General features: G+C 42.4%; 2 long non-coding RNA genes across 2 annotated transcripts; both read right to left on the bottom strand.

The window, feature by feature from the left end:
• Positions 1-4010: 4010 nt before the first annotated feature.
• On the bottom strand, positions 4011-4790 carry LOC138977476 (uncharacterized). Its single transcript, XR_011459298.1, has 2 exons — positions 4557-4790; positions 4011-4091 (listed from the first exon to the last, which is right to left on the bottom strand). It is a non-coding gene; the product is annotated as an uncharacterized lncRNA (long non-coding RNA).
• Positions 4791-11332: 6542 nt separating this feature from the next.
• LOC138977475 (uncharacterized) lies at positions 11333-12029 on the bottom strand. Its single transcript, XR_011459297.1, has 2 exons — positions 11878-12029; positions 11333-11413 (listed from the first exon to the last, which is right to left on the bottom strand). It is a non-coding gene; the product is annotated as an uncharacterized lncRNA (long non-coding RNA).
• Positions 12030-14090: the final 2061 nt, after the last annotated feature.

The raw sequence follows: 14090 nt of genomic DNA, 5'->3' as shown, positions 1-14090 counted from the left end.
TTTCAAGAATTTGTGCACAGCGAATTCTCCCTTTCAAGTAAAAGGGTTTGTCTGCTTTTTTCTGCTGTGAAGGCAAGGAGATTTTAAATTACCAGTCGCATTTGACAAGCTTTTTACATTTAGTCAACTTTTGACTAAATGTTTTAACATAGAGGGGGAATCGAGATGAGGGTCGTGGTGTATGTGTTTGTGTGTGTGTGTGTGTGTGTGTGTGTGTGTGTGTCTGTGTGTGTGTGTGTGTGTGTGTGTGTGTGTGTGTGTGTGTGTGTGTGTGTGTGCGTGTGTGTGTGTGTGTTTGTAGAGCTATTCAGGGAAAACAACTCGACCGATCTTCATGAAACTTCACAGGAGAGTTCCTGAGTATGATATCCCCAGACGTTTTTCCATTTTTTGGATAAATGTCTTTGATGACGTCATATCCGGCTTTTTGTAAACGTTGAGGTGGTACTTGTCACGCTCTCATTTTTCAACCAAATTGGTTGATATTTTGGTCAAGTAATCTTCGACGAAGGCCGGACTTTGGTATTGCATTTCAGCTTGGAGGCTTACACATTAATTAATTACCGCGCTATTCTGGCTTGTCAATTTCACTACGTTTTGCACGTGGAAAGTGAGCGATTTCCTTCTCGCGGGGATTGACGAAGCTGTATTGTTTTAGTGAAAAAATGCAGTGCGTTCAGTTTCATTCTGTGAGTTCGACAGCTTGACTAAATGTAGTAATGTCGCTTTACGCGACTTGTTTATTTGTTTAAGTAATATGTTGCACTTTTTTCACAAGCAAATATATCAACATATACGACCTCTCCATTCCTAAATTAAAAGCACTTCTGTCAGAAACCCTTTGTCAGAATTGTACCCTGAAGAGAGGAATACACCTATCTTGCATAGAAAACATGGCGAAATGTAGGTTACTCACACAAGATAAAGGAAAATACATGCACCATAAACATCTATAGTCACACCAAACCACCCACACACACCCACACACACCCACATACTCACTATCACATCACTGTCATAGCTTACAAAAAGCAGTTGTAAACACTCACAAAATGGTCTCATTATTTATTGCAATCATACGTGAGAATTCCTGACATTATTCAAAAATACACAAATATCCTTTCCTTTTCACTTTACAAAATAACAATGAGCGTGATCGTCATGGTGGACAAATACCACATGAAATGAGATATGATAAATGCCCCTCTTCCCCTCCTTTGCACAAAAAAAAATGAAAAGAGAGAAAAGAGAAAAAAAGAAAGAAAAGAAAGAAAAAAAAGCGGACGAATCAAAAGGACATTAGTAGTGACAACTGAGCTCTTTTCAAAGAGAGTACGTGCCTATAATGTGCTAAAAAGCAGGTCCGATGGCCAAGATTGGAAACGAAGATAACGTTGGATGCTCAGGTTAAAAATGATTCAGGTATTTAAGGAGAGAGAAAAAACCTTGAAACTACATATAAAAAAAACACACACAAAAAACACACAAAACAAAACAAAACAAAACACAAGAAAAGAAACGAGTAAAAAAAAAATGTTGAAGCTATCACTTGTTCGCCATGTTTTGCTATCGGAATGTGTATTGTTTATCATTTCAAGAACGTGTCCATAAGCAGTCTGCTTGTTAACGTTCTTAATGTTGTTATTGTTTGAAACGTGTGTATGAGAAATTGAATAAAACACGCTTAAACAAAAAACAAACAAAAAATCAGCATACTTAACACTAATCGTCTCTCTGGAGAAAGCAAACAGACAAAAAACATGGATCAACCTCAACAAATTGTATGTCGTCACTTATAGTAACACGATACTATGGATTATAAATAGCAGGGTGCAAGCGTACGTCAGGCAGAGAAAACCTGCTGTGAATAGACGCATTGACATAAAAAGTTAAAAAAAAAAAAAAGTTAAATTCAAAGAAACAAAATCTGGCATGTACAATTGTGTCCCATCTGCGTAGGCGCGTAGTGACTGTAGTTGAAGAAAAAATGCGTTGACAAAAACTGACGCAAAGGACTCTCGCTTCCCTTCTCTCCCCCTCCCTCCCCCTCCCTCCCACTCCACCCCTCTCCCCCCTCTCTTCCCTATGCTTGGCGCTGGTGGACAATATTCACTTTTTTGGCCAAAAACGCAAGTTTTGGCCAAAAAAGACAAAGATTTGGAAAAAACACCCACACATTAATTTGGCCAAATAAAATAGATTTGGCTATAACTTTTTTTGGGGCAAAACTTTCTATGTAAAAGTTTTGGCCAAAACTGTTATTGTTAGCTGAAACGGGAGATTTGGTCAAACTTCTGCCATCAAAAGGTTTGGCAAAAAAAAGTCTTTTTTTGGCCAAATCTTTTGTATTTGCTGGCGCTGGTGGACAATATTCACTTTTTTGGCCAAAAACGAAAGTATAGTTTTGGCCAAAAAACATTGTTTTGGCCAAATGTTTTATTTGGGCAAATCTTTCTGTGTAAAAGTTTTGGCCAAAAAAAGATTTGGCAACAAAAAAAAGATTTGGCCAAATCTGTACTTTTTTTGGCTAAATCCTTTTTTGGCCAAATCTTTTTTTGGTTTAAACATAAGTTTATTTTTAACAAGGGTTACAATCATGACATGTATACAAAGTTCACAGAAACAGCAACAAGCTAGAAGCTTATAGTGGTGTTCCTGCATGACAGTACAACATAAGGCGGTAACGGGTGAAAAATTTGTCTCAATAAACCAAATCTATTAATAACGTAATGAACGTTGCATAATGATTATAAAGAAAGACAGTAAAGGAAGGAAGGAGGGAAAGAAGATGAATAAAAGAAGAGGGATGGGTAGGAGATGTGCAGAAGTTAAAGTTGTTGTCCGGCTTGTAGAGCATTTATTCTGACTTGCCCAAAGCGGCCTGAACGTTCAATGAACGAGTGTACGGTGGAAAAAAATTTCCTGTTCAAATCTAAAGAATACTGTCTGTCTCCGTTTAAAAGGTGGGGGAGGTGAATTGTGTGATTAGGGAGGGAGTTTCTTGACGTGCTTCGCGATAATTTGGACAATCGAATATGAAGTGTTGTACGGATTCGGACGGGAATCCACAGTCACAAGATGCATCTGTAGCAACGTGACGTCTCACTAGATCGTTATTGAGATCACATATATAACCTGAGCTTACAGTGAATTATTTGTGACATGCGATCTCCAGAATAAAAATAACACGGCGGACTTAAATCGTTTTTTGACAAAAAGTGCTTAAATTCACTTAGGGAATCACTAAGTTTTATATAGTCTGGTAAAGAATTCCAGAGTTGTGTAGTAGATGGGAGAAATGAGTTTCTATATAATTCAGTTTTAAACGATGGAGCTTTCCTGTCTAAAGGTCTGCGCCGGTGATATGGGTCTTTTTTTGGCCAAAACTTTGCTTTTTTTGGCCAAAACTGGCGTTTTTGGGCCCAAACTATACTTTTTTGGCCACAACTATACTTTTTTGGCCAAAACTTTGCTTTTTTGGCCAAAACTGGCGTTTTTGGCAAAAAAATGAATATTGTCCATCAGCGCCAAGGTGTACTCAAAGATTTGGCCCAAAAATCTAAAACATTTGGCCAAAAAAGTGAATATTGTCCACCAGCGCCAAGCATACTTCCCCCCCCCCCTCCTGTCGCCGCCCCTAGCTCCGACTGAGCAGCCTTGTATTGGCACAGAGAAAAACCCACTTGCGCGTTTAAATTGTGTTCACCGCCCACTGCGCTGGCGTGTGCAGGGCATTGTGGAAGATAAAAGGTTCTTGAGGTTATATATCCTTTTATGTCCGAGGATGTTTGTATCAAATACAATTTGACAAACTCATTCTCTCGTAAACAAGCAGCGGGGTACCTCAAGGCTATTTTTTTGTATTATAGTATTATACTGTTCTTTTATTAGGCTAATGTAGAACTTCCGGGACAACAACAGAGGGCGCGTAAGGAAATAGGAGAGATTTATAAGTGTCCTGTCTCATGTCTCCACACTCTGACATACAGGTAAGTGTCACCCAATGAACAGACGTTTTTCATTTCTTTAATTCGTCTATTCGTTACAACCGTTAGTACCCAACATTGGTACTTGATCGTTATGGTGAAATTCTGAAAAAAACAAACAAAAACCATACTCAGAACATTTGTGAAACAAAATACTTTTCCAACTCAAGGGAAGTAATCAAAATCACACTCACTAAACCACCTTGAAGTGGAGTACATCAAAAATGAAATGAACAAATATCCAAAAAATAGAACAGTGTACGATTTCCAACAATTGAGAGGTTTTAGGCAGTAACTTTTCTGCAAACTCTTGTTAGAGCGTCTTTGCTATTAAATAAACTTTTCTCAACAAAAAAGAGATAGATCTACAAACAGTACAATGATGTCAAACTGTCCACAGTCAGTCGCTGACGTAACCACAACCAAACTGGCATTTCGAGTCGCGAAATCTAAATACAAATGAAAGGCATCAAAACCAACCTAAATCAAAGTCTTGGTCATATAAAACCTAGAATATAATAATACTGAGTTGTTATCCTCATATATTTTATAAAGAATAAGATTGCTTACTTGTTGTGTTTTACGGGTTTTGCCGACAGAGCTAGGAACTAGCTGCTGCCCGGTTTGGCAGACGACACTTGCGAAAGCGAGGTCAGAACATTACAATTTGCGGATCGTAGCACAATAGGAACGAAACGAAAGTAAAGATAAATTCTGGTTACAGTACACTCCCCGTCTGATATTCAAATAATATCACTATAAAACAAATGAAAGAAAAAGCTTTTCGAACAGACATAAAAAATACCATCGTGTTTGTTGATTTAACACACTTCATCTCTAAATACTAACCAGTTTCTAATTTCTTTTCGCAAACAGGATATAAAGAGATTACCAACTTTCTGAAAATAAATCAGCACAATGTCACACATGGAACTGTCACGGTTGCAGTTTTACAAACGAACCAATTGAGTTATTGGTCGAACATATGTGACAGGTTGGTTATCTTTTATGATTCGAACTTCTACTGAACGCACCAAGGAGTCTGAGTTACTAGGGAATGCACGAACAATCAACCCAACAGGCCAATTATTTCGATGGGATCCAGAATCACATAGTAGCACAATGTCTCCTTCTTTAAAGTTTGTTTCAACATGTTGCCACTTTTGTCTCTCTTACAATGACTGAAGATATTCAGCTTTCCAGCGATTCCAGAAAATGTTGGAAAGAACCTGTACATGCTTCCACTGGGACTTGTACATTTCCTTCAAGTTCAAGTTACTCATCTCAAGTGGTATCTGTTCTTCTTCACCTTTCATTGTGAGCAGTATGGATGGAGTGAGAACAGACGGTGAATCTGGATCATGAGAAATTGCGGTGATAGGTCTTGAATTCACAATCGCACAAACTTCCGCCATCAAAGTACACAACACCTCATGAGTCAGCGGCCTACGACGTAAGTCAAGGAGCATCGAGTCCAAGATTTTTCTCACTACCCCTATCATTCTTTCCCAGGCACCACCCATGTGTGAAGCATGTGGAGGGTTAAACCTCCATCTGACGCCAACCTTGGCAAGATGTCTGCTCACAGGGCCATCTTCTTTGAGAAGCGCATGCAGTCCTAACTCCCTTGCAGCTCCCATGAAGTTGGTTCCTCGGTCTGAACGTATTTCTTTGACCGGTCCTCTCAAAGAGACAAACCTCCTAAGAGCGTTAATGAAAGAAGAGCTGCTCATGTCCTCTACAACTTCTATGTGTACTGCACGAATTGCCAAACAAGTGAAGACAACCGCCCATCGTTTAGAATTTGCGACTCCTCCTCTTGTTCTTCTTGTCTCCACCGACCAAGGACCAAACACATCTACACCCACATGAGAGAAGGGGGCAGTAGGGGTCACTCTGTCAGCTGGTAGGTTTGACATGAACTGCTGTCCTAGCTTTCCTCGTAGTCTTCGGCACAGAAAACAGCATTGTATTACAGAAGCTACAAGTCTTTTCGCACCCACAATCCAAAGACCGTGGGATCGAAGGGCACCCTCTGTAAAGTGTCGACCTTGATGTTTCACCTCTTCATGGTAATGCCGCACCAGTAAGGTTGACACATGATGACCTTTAGGAAGGATGACAGGATGAACATTGGGAAAGCCTGCCGTTTCTTTCGCCTCATGAATTCTTCCCCCAACTCTGAGTAGACCATCTTCATCCAAATAGGGGGAAAGGGAGATGATGGGACTCTTCTTTGATAGGTAAGAACCTTTCCGAAGACACTGTATTTCAGCAGCGAATGCGTCGTTTTGTACCGTTTGTAGAATGAATGTTTCAGTGTTCTTTTTGTTATCAACATCAAGAGCGTGTGAACACTGATGCCACCCTTGGCAGACATCTGTAGGGGCGCGAAAGCTTTGACAGATGTGTCTGAGTCGACTGAAGGTGTTCAGCAAAGCGTTCCAAGTCGAGAACTTCTCGAAACGAACGTGAACGGGGGAGAGATTGTCGTCGATCTCCGTTTTGCGAACGTTGGGCCTGATTTCTCTGTCTTCTTCAGGAGATATCAATGAGAAGGAGAGAAGTGGTTCTGGATGACGATGATCTGTCAACAACTCTTTCGGACCTTGTAACCAGACGTTTTGTTTTAGACTCAGGTCCGCGTCAGAACCTCTTGTCGCGACATCTGCAGGATTCATTTCTGAAGTAACATACTTCCACTGAGTGGGATCTGATACGTGTCTGATGCGTTCTACTCTGTTACTGACGTATGTGTGGAATCTGCGTTTCTCGTTGTTGATGTACCCGAGTACTACTTTACTGTCAGAGTAAAAAGTCACACTCTTCGGGTTCACACCAAGCTGCTCAGAGATTGATTGCCACACTTCGGTAGCGAGAACGGCACTGCACAACTCTAGACGTGGTATGGTATGTCCGCTTGACGGCGCTACTTTGGCTTTTCCCATCACAAAACCAATGTCAGTGTTGCACTTGTCTCTCGTAGTGACCGTCACATAGGCTACGGCGGCGATAGCTTTTTCAGAGGCATCACAGAATATGTGAAAGTTTGCGTCTCCAGTCTGACTGAGAGAGAACGGCACATACATGCGTGGGACTTGCTGCCCGTCGACGGATTTCAAAGAGCGTTTCCATGACTCCCACTGCTTCAAGTGAACTTCTGAGAGCGGTTCATCCCAAGATTTCCCGTTTGGAGAGATTTCACGCAGAAGGATCTTTCCTGCTATCGTTGCTGGCGCTAAAAACCCTAGAGGATCGTAAATGCTGTTCAGAGCAGACAAAATGCCTCTACGGGTGAAAGGACCACTGCCACAAGCTACAGCGGGGTTGAGCACAAAGGAATCAGAGTTTAAATCCCACATCAAACCTAAGCAACTGTGCACCGGAAGAGGCACTGAAGTATCGGAGAGATCGATTGACTGAAGTTCCTCGCTGAGGTCTCCAGTGTTGAACGCTTTTAGAAACTCTCTATCAGAAGAAGCTATTTTGTGAAGCTTCAGTCCTCCCTTCTCCAGCAAGTCAGTTTTCGTGCGTTGCATGAGGTTGACGGCCGTTTCGCTGTCAGGTACAGAGGTTACGCCGTCGTCGATGTAAAAATCATCTGAAACGTACTTTTTCACATCCTTTGCGCTTGACTCTACAGTTTTTCTCAGACCGTACGCGGCGACAGCTGGCGAGGGGCTATTTCCGAAAACGTGAACGCACATGCGGTATTCTATCAATGGCTTGTCAAAGTCATTATCTTTATGCCAGAAAAACCTCAAGTAGTCTCTGTGCGATTCATCGACGAAAAACTGGTAGAACATTTGCTCAATATCCGCTGTCATGGGGCAAGCGTTTTGGCGGAATCGCAGTAGAATTCCAATCAAGCTGTTTGTCAGGTCCGGTCCTGAGTACATCATGTCATTCAGGCAGACGCCTTCAAAGGTTGCTGATGAGTCAAAAACTCCCCTGATTTTATCAGGTTTCTTTGGGTGGTACACACCAAATAGTGGCAAATACCAGGCTTTGGTTTCATCCTCGACAGAAGGGGCCACCTCTGTAGCGCCAGTGTCCAAGATTTTGGCCATGAATTTGAAGAAGTGTTCTCTTTTTGTCGGGTCTTTTTGCAGAGACTTCTTCAAGGCATGAGCGCGTCTAACAGCTTGCTCTCTGTTGTTTATGACAGCATTGTTCTCAGAACGTAGCGGAAGAGGCGCTGACCAGCGTCCATCGGCGTTTTTCTGAAATCGTTTGTCCATCATGGCCACGAACTTGTTGTCTTCAACAGACAGGCCGATTTTCTCGTCATCTTTGGTTCTTCTGAACACTGTAGAACCTAGTTCATCTTCTTCACTCACTTTCAAATTATGAGTGCAAGGCTCGAAAATTGTTTCTCTTGAACTGTGCGTGACGTAGGTCTTGTTGACACGGACGTGCGAAGGTTTGTGAACTTTCCCAAGACAAACGTCTCCAACTACTGTCCAACCAAGAGGAAGACGTTGAGCAAACGGTGCTGATGGTTCTCCGAGAATCTGCTCCAACACATGATGCGCAATAGGGAGATCTCGACCTATGAGCAAGCCAATTTTGATCTCAGGGTGGAGAGGAGGGATACTTGCCGCGATTGGCTGTAGATGAGCATGACTGTGTGCTACATCTGGGGTGGGGATCTCCGACATGTCTTGCGGGATGCTTTCACATTCTATCACAACAGGAAGGGCTAGCGTCATCTGCTTGTCATGGGACTGGACACACAAACCTGACGCTTTGCGACCACTCATAGACTGCGTTCCGGAACAGGAAGACAATGTGTATGTGTGCTGTTCGGTGTCAACTCCAAGTTGATCTAGCAAATCTGGTGAAGCCAGTGTTCTGTTGCTCTGATCGTCTATCACAGCATACACTTCTACACTCTTCCGGGGCCCGGTAGCTCAGTTGGTAGAGCACTGGACTTGTGATCGGAAGGTCGCAGGTTCGAATTCGGGCCGGGACGGACACGGGTCAACTTTTATGTGCAGACCCAGAGACGGAAGCCATGTCCCACCCCCGTGTCATCACAATGGCACGTAAAAGACCTTGGTCATTCTGCCATAAGTGCAGGTGGCTGAATACACCTAAACACGCAGACACCTGGGTAGCGCGACTCCGTTGCTGCTAGCTTTCCACTGGGAGGAAGCGACCCGAATTTCCCAGCGATGGGACAACAAAGTAATGAAAATGAAAATGAAATGAAGAACAGTTTTCGGAGAAGACTCGCGTTAAGACGACTTTGCCGCAAGATCTACTGCCGAATGCACCACAGATAGATGTACACTTAGCTCCCACTCTGCTTGAGATTCCGGTACCTGCACTATCTCTCTCCCCGCCATGACCTTTAGTATCTGAAGGGCCACGGTGCATCACTGCAAGGTGTGGCTTTCCACATTTTTCGCATTTGATAGTTGCTGTACACTTGTTGGCTCTGTGCTCAGACGAAACCAAACACCGAAAGCACAAACTTTTCTCCCTGAGGAACTGTTGTTTTTCTTCAAACGACTTTGATTGAAAGGCTTTGCATGCGGTCAAGGAATGACTGGCATTGTGAATAGGGCATTTATCTGTGTGATTACTGCCGGCTTCATCGTTAGACACTTCAACCCTACGATTCACAACCGTTGATCTTCCTAAGTCAGTTTTTGACTTGCCAACATTGTCATTGTCAAAACAGAAAGCGGGATCATTTTGCACTTTAGCCATGTTCTGCAGGAATTCCACGAAAAATGTAAATGGAGGGAACACGACCCCGTGTCTCTGTTTGTAACTGGAGGCTCGTTCTGTCCATTTGTGTTTCAAGTTGGGAGGCAGTTTTGCAACGATTTTGTTCGTGCCGATGGATGTGTCGTACACTTTTAGGAGGGGCCCTAAATTTTCATCATCTTTTGCAGAGTTGATTTCATCACACAAGTCGCAAAGATCATAGAGTTTTCTCGAGTCTTTTTTGGTGATCTGAGGGAAACTCTCTATCCTCTCTCTGAGTCGAGCTTCTACCAGTTCTGGAGATCCGAAACGTTCATCTAGACGTCTCCAGAGGAGCCTCAATCCCCTGGCGGGATCAGCGGCGTTGGATGCTCTTATGCTCTGAGCGTACTTCGAAGATTCGAAACCAAGATGTTTGACGAGTAAGTCCAGCTCTTCTTGTGGTGATACACTCAACTCTGTCATGACCGAGATGAAACTGCTTTTCCAAACTGCGAAACACTCTGCTTGTTCGTTGAACAGATGAAGATCCTTTTTCAGCAAGAATTTTGCTAAATCACCCTCTGCAGACTGTACAAATCTGTTTTGCCGAGGCGTGAATTGGCATGCCGAGTGAATGTCGTGTTCACGTTCTGACGGGGAGTTGAGTTTGCTTCCTTTTCACGTACGTGTGTGAACTCTCCAAGACCCGCCACATACCTATCGGTTCTGTCCCTCGGGTGCTCACTCTTCACACTGAGCAATGAACCATCATGTTCTACAAAAGCGTCAGCCTCTGCCTCCGCCGATGCAGCATCCTTTTGCTGTGCAACCAAGCAAAGCTCCGCTTCATATTCCGACCTCAGGCGCTCCGCCTTCGCGGCAGCCACCTTCACTTCTTCCTCGACTTTTGCAAGTGATGCTTTCAAGTCATACTCCTTTTGAGCGAAGTGAGCTCTTGCTCTGGCTGCAAGTGCTTTGGCCCGAGCCATTGAAGATGCGTTGCTTCCTGAACTACTATGAGTACGACCACTGCGTCCTCGGCTACTAGTCGATTTGGCTTCATCCAACAGGAATTGCAAGCTTTGCTGAGCGTCGTACGATTTTTTCAATCTTTGTGCGAACGTATCTTTGAACGTGTTTGACTCGCTGACACTTTCCTTCGTTTTCTGCCTGAACAAAAAGTCTGTGTAAATGTTTGCTTGCATTTCGGAACTATCACGCGCCTCTTGTAGATCGCGTAGTAGAGATGAAGCAGCATTTTTGTCGTTTGCAGCGTTGCATTTAGAAGTAACGTTGTCTAATTGATCAAGAGAACGTTGCACTTTGCTTACCAGAAAGTTTCTGGTATCCTCATACTGAAGTTGCCCTTTTTCTGTTAGAGTACGAAGTCGTGTGGTATCCTCAGTTGTGTCTTGAACTGAGGAAGCCATGATGAAAGCTGATGCGATGGAAATTCACTCTGCACCGAAGATTAGAGTGCTTGGTCCATGTGTGCACCGTAGATCCGACAGCTACATAGATGTGTGGATCTGGATTTCACTCTGCACCGAAGATCAGAGCGCTGCACCCATGCGTTTAACAAAATTTCACTGTCCTGTCTCATGTCTCCACACTCTGACATACAGGTAAGTGTCACCCAATGAACAGACGTTTTTCATTTCTTTAATTCGTCTATTCGTTACAACCGTTAGTACCCAACATTGGTACTTGATCGTTATGGTGAAATTCTGAAAAAACAAACAAAAACCATACTCAGAACATTTGTGAAACAAAATACTTTTCCAACTCAAGGGAAGTAATCAAAATCACACTCACTAAACCACCTTGAAGTGGAGTACATCAAAAATGAAATGAACAAATATCCAAAAAATAGAACAGTGTACGATTTCCAACAATTGAGAGGTTTTAGGCAGTAACTTTTCTGCAAACTCTTGTTAGAGCGTCTTTGCAACAAAATAAACTTTTCTCAACAAAAAAGAGATAGATCTACAAACAGTACAATGATGTTAAACTGCCCACAGTCAGTCGCTGACGTAACCACAACCAAACTGGCATTTCGAGTCGCGAAATCTAAATACAAATGAAAGGCATCAAAACCAACCTAAATCAAAGTCTTGGTCATATAAAACCTAGAATATAATAATACTGAGTTGTTATCCTCATATATTTTATAAAGAATAAGATTGCTTACTTGTTGTGTTTTACGGGTTTTGCCGACAGAGCTAGGAACTAGCTGCTGCCCGGTTTGGCAGACGACACTTGCGAAAGCGAGGTCAGAACATTACAATTTGCGGATCGTAGCACAATAGGAACGAAACGAAAGTAAAGATAAATTCTGGTTACAGTACAATAAGTATACAAAAAAAATGGATGGTGGGCGGTGGGGGTGGGGGTATTAGTTGGGTTGAATGGCAACGGAAATCACAACAGTAGTATACACATGCCCTACATCAAAAAGGATACTATACTGTGCCAGAAGTATTCGACCTCTCTGTACTTTATAGTCAGTTGTGATTTTGAATCCCGAAACAGCACCGTTTTATCAAAAACATATGCTGTGCAAATGTATTTTTCCGATAAGTTTTGAAAAGCTCTATGTACATGAATTCCCAGTGGGGGAAAAGTTATAACTATAAATTTGTCGAATAAAGATCCCTTGTGACTCAGCGTTAATCACTACGCAGTTATGCGTGTCTGATACCCAGGGCTTGTTTTGGAACAAAATCTCCCGGAACGTGGTGATAAGTTGTTTGAAGCCTTGCATCCAGCAGTCATGGGGTAAAAGTAAGTTCCCAGCATGCAGTGCACATTTCTCACATCACTTCCTGTACATAGGCGCATCCGGCGTGCAATGGAGGCTGACAGGAATGGAGTCATCGCTGGGCCTCGGTGGGCAGACACAAAGTATGGCGGCCTATGAGCGCCAAAAGTGAACATTACACTGAACTCACGGCTACTGGTCATTGTGTTTGGAGAATTGCAACTATTGCGAAGATTATGACAGCTAACACCTGAATTAATTTGCTCTAAAATGCTCGGTAACTATAATAATTAATTAAATCAAATTCAATCAGCGAGCAGTTTTTTTCCCATCCAACTATTTAGTGTCAAGAGTCCCGACTTCCGTCCGTTTGTCTTCATATTTGTTTCATTTCTGATGGGTACGCATTTGTCGAAGCAGAAAAAAAAACACAAAAAGTTTGCTTCAGATATTCAAATCTGTTATCTAAGGTGTGTAAGCAGAGTCCATTCGGTTGGGGACAAAGACGCATTACATAGCAATAGAGACAGTTTCGGTGGTCCATCGTATCCCTTTAACACTTTTGCCACAATCAAGGCTCAAGGGACCGGCACGGTTGGCCTAGTGGTAAGGCGTCCGCCCCGTGATCGGGAGGTCGTGGGTTCGAACCCCGGCCGGGTCATGCCTAAGACTTTAAAATTGGCAATCTAGTGGCTGCTCCGCCTGGCGTCTGGCATTATGGGGTTAGTGCTAGGACTGGTTGGTCCGGTGTCAGAATAATGTGACTGGGTGAGACATGAAGTCTGTGCTGCGACTTCTGTCTTGTGTGTGGCGCACGTTATATGTCAAAGCAGCACCGCCCTGATATGGCCCTTCGTGGTCGGCTGGGCGTTAAGCAAACAAACAAATAAAAAAAGGCTCAAGGCCAGACAATCATAAGAATGGTTAGAATCTGTCTAACAGCTTGAGCAGAGATGCAACAACTGTGTGATGAAAAAAACATCATTGTTGTATAATTATTGGCAAAAGACAAAAGAGAAGAAAAAGAAAGAAAGCAAAAGAACAGACACAAACGAAAGAACAGAAAGAAAGAAAGACAAAAAGAGAAAGAAAGAAAGAAATACAAAAAAGAAAGAAAAAAAAGAAAGACAGAAAGAAAATATATAAAGAAAGAAAGAAAGAAAGAAAGAAAGAAAGAAAGAAAGAAAGAAAGAAAAAAACCTGAACGATCTTACGTTGAAACATACCGACTTGTACAGTATAGTAAATCAAAACTTAATTAAATAGCTCACTTTTTTTTTAATTTCAAGGTCAAACTGGCACGTCTAGAATGATCAGCAACATACATCATCCATATACCAGCTAGCAGACACCACGCAAGACAATGATAGAAAGGTAAAAAGTCTGCATGTCTACGAGCCGTAGCAGCGATGCGAGAACTTGTTGATGAGAATTCATTACTCTTGTGCTCTGCTGGGAAAAAAACTCAGTTTGAAAAAAAAATCCGACTTGGGTAATAAAATACGGGAAACGTTTGGAATCTGAAATGATTATTAACGCTTCGTTCTTGTGCAAAAACGTATGCGTATTCACGTATGATTAAAAACGAAATTTTGCTTTTACTGGTTTTCACAATTTCGAGGCAAAACTGGCGTGATCATCTC

This window comes from Littorina saxatilis, linkage group LG9 (assembly GCF_037325665.1).
Source record: "Littorina saxatilis isolate snail1 linkage group LG9, US_GU_Lsax_2.0, whole genome shotgun sequence".
NCBI classification, from domain to species: domain Eukaryota; kingdom Metazoa; phylum Mollusca; class Gastropoda; order Littorinimorpha; family Littorinidae; genus Littorina; species Littorina saxatilis.
This window is presented reverse-complemented; position numbering and strand designations above follow the sequence as displayed.